A 6,000-nucleotide genomic window follows, 5' to 3' on the forward strand; every position below is an offset into this window, starting at 1 on the left:
CTGTTTTGGACATGCACTGGTCCATTTCCTGAGTGTGCCTGGAAAAAAGGGATTTTGTTATTGTGCCGGAAAATGGACGTGTGGCAAAATGAAAACCAGCATGCGTCCATTTTCGGCCTGAGACCTTAATGCCACCCATTGACTTAGCGGTAAGGTCTCACGCACTAACCGGGCGGTAAGTGTCCAGCACATGCCAACTGCCAATTACCACCGGGTAAGTGCCGCACAGTAGAAAATGGAAAATATTTTCTACCGTTTTAGGTGTGCGCCAAAAATGGAATTACCGCCCAGAGCATATGGTAGCCGAGTGGTACTGCCAATTTGATGTGCATTGGATGCACGATAGGCACCTATGCGTCTTAGTAAAAGGGCCCTATTGTCAATCAACAGTAATATAGTAGATGAAGGCAGATAAAGATCTGTACAGTCCATCCAGTCTGCCCAACAAGATAAATTCATAGTATAAGGTATGATTTGATACTACTGGTGTATACTTGATCTTGATTTCTCCTTGCCATTTTCAGGGCACAGACTGTAGAAATCTGCTCGGCACTGGCCTTGTTCTCCAACTACTGAGGTTGTCTAAAGCCCACTTCAACTCATCCAAATCTGTCCAAACACAATCGGGGCTTAGACTGTAGAAGTCTGCCCAGCACTGGCCTTGTTCTCCAACTACTGAAGCTGAATCTCTCCAGTCACGATTGAGGCACAGACCGTAGAATTCTGCCCGACACTGGTTTATCTGTCCAGCCACAAGTAGGGCACAGACCATAGAAGTCTGCCTGGTACTGGCCTTGTTCTCCAGTTACTGATGCTGAGTCTGTCTAGCCATGATCAGGGAACAGACCATAGAAATCTGCCCAGCACTGATTTTGCTTCCCAATTATTCATGGTACCATCTAATCACTGCTAAACTTGTTTGGTTTCATGCATTCTATACAGGATTCCTTTGTGTTTATCCAACACATTTTTGAATTCCATTGCAGTTTTCATCTCCTCCATTCCAGTTATCTACCACCCTCTCCATGAAAAAGTACTTTCTGACATTTTTCCTGACTCGGCCCCCCTGCAACCTCAATTCATGTCCTCCAGTTCTAACACCTTCTCATCTCTGGAAAATTTTTGCTTGTAGATTAATACTTTTCAAATATTTGAATGTCTGTATCATATCACCCCATCTCTCCTTTCCTCCAGGGTATACATGTTCAGGTCCTCAAATCTCTCCTCATAAACACCATACCATTTCCGGCGCTTTTTTCGGAACCATTTCAAGTTTTTTAAAATCCTTAGCAAGATACGACCTCCAAAACTGAACACAATACTCCAAGTGGGACCTCACCAATGACTGGTACAGGGGCATCAACACCTCCTTTCCTCTGCTAGTTATACCCCTCTCTATGCAGCCTAGTATCCTTCTGGCCATGGCCACCACTCCGTCACTTTGTTTCATCACCGTGAGATCCTCAGACACCATCACCCTAAGGTCCCACTCCTGAGCTGTGTCTATCAATCTCTCTCTTCCTATCTGGTACATCTCTTTTGGATTTCTGCACCCCAAGTGTTTCACTCTTCACTTCTTGGCATTAACTGCCAGACCTTTGACCATTCTAATTTTTGGAGATCTCTTGGTTTCTACTCCCTGTGGGGTATCCACTCTATTGGCTATCTTTGTGTCATCTGCACAAAGGCAAACTTTTCCTTCTAACCCTTCAGCAATGTCTCTCACAAATATATCAAACAGAAATGGCCCCAGTACCGACCCCTGAGGCACTCCACTACTCACATTCCTTTCCTCCAAGTGGATTCCATTTACCACCACTCTCTTTCGCCTCTCGGTCAACAAGTTTCCAATCCAGTTCATCACTTTGGATCTTAAGTTCAGCTCTCTCAGCTTATTCATGAGTCTTCTGTGAAGAACCGTATCAAAGGCTATGCTGAAATCCAAGTAGATTACATCTAGTGCATGTCCTTTATCCAGTACTTTGAACACCCAGTCAAAGAAATCAAACCCAGTGGAATTCCCCCAGATGCCCCTTTAGAATGGTGAGATCAATGGTCCTTGTATCCTATCCCAGAGCAAGATGGAGAGTGCATACGTCCCCCGGTAGTACATGCTGTGGTTTCAGCAGTCATTAAAAGGAATATGGTCCTGGTGGATTTTGATATGGCCTTGAGGGTTCCTCAGAACTGCAGGATGGAGGCCCTACTGTTTAGAATAATGACATTTATGCAGCTTTGTATGCAAATACTGGTGTAAATGCACAAATTCCGAATAAGCACTACTCTGCAAATACCTGCTTAGCTTACATAGCGTGTATTTGCAAGGGAGCGTACTCAACGGGACTCAAACTTTTGCACATATGCCTGGATTCTATATAGGGTGCCCAAATTTGGGCATGTGACCAAGATGTGTGTGCAGCTTAATTGAGTCATAAGTCATTAACTAGCAATAATTGGGTGCTAACAACCAACCACTGCAGTTAATTGGCTCCAATTAGGATTTGTGAGTGCATTTGGCTGCAGGGTATTCTATAAGACTCGGCGACTAACGTTTATAGCGCATATCTGAAAAGGGGGCATGGCCAGGGGGCATGTCGGGGGCATTCCAAAAAGTTACACGTGGATTTACAGAATACGGCCTGAGCTAGCCCAAGTAAGATACCAACATTTACACCTCATTTTACTAGGTGTAAATCCAATGCGTAAAAGTTCAGGGGTCCTTTTACCAAGCTGCGGGAAAAAGGGCCCTCCGCTGGTGGTCGGGGCTGTTTTTCCCCACGCGCCAGGGTCCTTTTTACCACAGCAGGTAAAAAGACCCCAGGCACACATGGCCATGTGGTAAGAGAACTCTTACCACATGGCCGTGCAACAGGAAGTCCTTACTACCACCCACTGAGATGGCGATAAGGGCTCCCGCACTAACCTGGTGGTAACCAGGCAGCATGCAGCGATGCTCGATTACCACTGGGTTGTCACCGTGCAAGCCATTTCCATGGGATTTTCCCCCCAGAAATAGTGCACACTAGGGGCGAGACTACTGCCAGTGGCTGCGATGGAGCAGCTGTAGTCCCGAAAGAGTGAATGGGCTTACCGCCACTCTGTAAAAGGGCCTCTCAGCTCGGAATCAATACTAAACACAATTCTCTAAAGCACACACACCCTTTACAGAATTACACTTAGTGCCAATGTTTTTGTGCTGCCAAATGTTGAGTACGGTTTACTAAATCCAGTCCATAGCTTATAGAATAGCATTTACCAACCACCAATCTGCAAATTGGTACCAGTCTGCAAACCTTTTTTGCCAGTCAATGCAAAACAAGTTATCTTTAGCAGTGGTTGGTGGGGTTCCCAAGCCCTGTCAGCTGAATACTTCCCCCCCTACAGCACCAAAAATGCTGCTCTCCACCTCAGCAGTCCGCAGCAACTCCCCGAGCCACTAACACCAGCACCCGTGCACGCTCAGTTTTCAGTGCATGTGCAAAAACTAAAAAGGTGTTGGTGTTGGTGGCTCAGGGCACTGCTGCAGACTGCTGAGGTGGAGAGCAGCATTTTCAGCACCATCTAGGAGAGGTCTTCAGCTGGAGGGGCTGGAGATCTCCACCAGCTCAGGTTTTTTTTAAGTTGAGTAGGGAGGGGACAGATAGCGGGTGGAGGAGCCCAGTTTTTCAACTACTTTGCTGGTCCGCAATTGCAAAACGTTTGGGAAACACTATTATAGAATACTGTAAGTTACACTTGTATCTGTGACAATGAGGCACTAGTACTCACACCAGCTCTATGTCTAGCATAAGTGCCCACACCTAATTGTTAGGTGTGTATATACCTGGTTAGTTTAGCATTTTATAATGGAAAGTAGGTGCCTACCAGGTGCCCTGTTATATAATTGCCCTGATAGTGTCTTAAATACATTTTCAAGAAGCATTATTTATTTATTTGTTTGTTACATTTGTATCCCACATTTTCCCACCTATTTGCAGGCTCAATGTGGCTTACATAGAACCGGAGAGGCATTCGCCAGTCCGGTAAAGAAACAAATACAGGTGGTATTATGGTTGAGTAAGGAACATATGTTTCAGTTACAATGGGAATCAAGGAGAGGAAAGATTATTTAGTGTCCAGTACAAGCTTTGGTTATGTTGTGTTGCAGAGTAAAGGCATTTATGTTGGGTCGGCGGGGTATGCCTTTTTGAACAGGTAGGTCTTTAACGATTTCCTGAAGTTTAGGTGGTCGTAGGTTGTTTTCACAACTTTTGGCAGAGCGTTCCATAATTGTGTGCTTGTATAGGTGAAGCTGGACGCATAGGTTGTTTTGTATTAAATTTTTTTGCAGTTTAGATAGTGAAGGTTTAGGTATGTTCGAGATTATGGCCCAGATTCTTTATATGTCGCTTAAAAAATCCGCGCAAAAACATTTCCGCCAAAGCATATTCTATAAGCGGCACCTAGATTTAAGTGCAGTATATAGAATACGCTTAGGTCATATCACAGTGCTTAAAACTACATGCCTCCATTTACACCAATGAAAATATGGCGTAAATCCCGGCACATAGATGTAGACGCAGAGAGCCATATTTTATAACGCACGTAAATTTCAGAACGCCAGCAAAATACCCATTTCCCCGCCCATAACCATGCACATTTTTGCCTGCACACAGAAGTTAGGTGCACTGTGTTACAGAATACGCTTAGCGAGTTGTGCATGTAAATACTAATTATTGCCAATTAGTGCTCATTATTGCTTGTTAAGTGCTGTTATCGACCTTGTTAAGCCGATTAAGTTATGCACGTTGTTATACAATATGCCTGGATTTCAGCGCAGATCTCTAGGTTCACTATATAGAATCCAGGGGTATATGCATTAGTGTCTTTATCATGGCTCTGGAATTGGAAATGATGCAACAGCCCTTTACATATCGAAGGAATGCCAATGTGATTATAACATACAATGAAGCTGGATACCCTGCCATTGTTCTTCACAGTAGTAATGTATGGCATAGTGTTTTGGATATGTTATGTAATTAGAAGCTGATTTTACAGTAGAGTGTAGATAGACCAGAGTTAGTTATAGTATTTATTTATTTATTTATTTGTGACATTTATATCCCACATTATTGCAAACAAGTTTGAGTTCAATGTGGTTTACAATAAACAGTATAGGATACATAACAATGAATAATGCATAAGAAAGCAATTTGCTGTAAGAATCCAATTTTACAATACAATATCATAAACATACTGGGATAACTATGGAAGTTTAACATTTAGAAAATCTATTATGAACGAGAAATTGTACATGAAGCAAAGAGAAAGTTAACGGTAAATAGAGTAATAATCAATTCAGGTAATAATTAATTGTTTGAGATATGGTTGTTCCTTGTGAGGATTTGTTTGAATAGGAATGATTTTACGGAACCTAGTATATTCATGTATATTTCTTATTTTGGGTGGTAAGGAGTTCCACCATTTGGTTCCTAGGTAAGTGACGTGGACAGTTTTGTAGATCACTTTTTTGCAATTTGGGAGGTGTAGTCTGAGATAGTTTCTTGCCTCATATAAATTTCTATATATCTATATTTTTTGAATGTAGTCTGGGATAGTTTCTTGCCATATATATATATATATATATGTGTGTGTGTGTGTGTGTGTGTATATATATTTATTTATATAGTCTAAAGGAAATGAGAGGTAACGTTTATAAAAGGACAATGCGTAGAAGGACAGTTTTTGTAAGATTAAAATAAAATATATTATGATGACAAAATATAGCAATATCAATAGTTCGTAACATCATTTGGTAGGTGTACAAAGCTGCTCTTTCAAAGTTTCAACTCACTGTTGCCTTGATGCTTTTTCTCCTGTGATGTTCTCTTCATTCTTCCCAATAAGCGCCTCTGGAGTTTCCTTCTTTTAAATCTCTTCCTCAGGAGACAATATGAAAATCAGTTTTCTCTGAGGACAAGCAGGATGCAATCTTCTTACTACAGGCTGGGATCCCAGTAC

This window comes from Microcaecilia unicolor, chromosome 2, assembly GCF_901765095.1.
Source record: "Microcaecilia unicolor chromosome 2, aMicUni1.1, whole genome shotgun sequence".
Taxonomy (NCBI): Eukaryota; Metazoa; Chordata; class Amphibia; order Gymnophiona; family Siphonopidae; genus Microcaecilia; species Microcaecilia unicolor.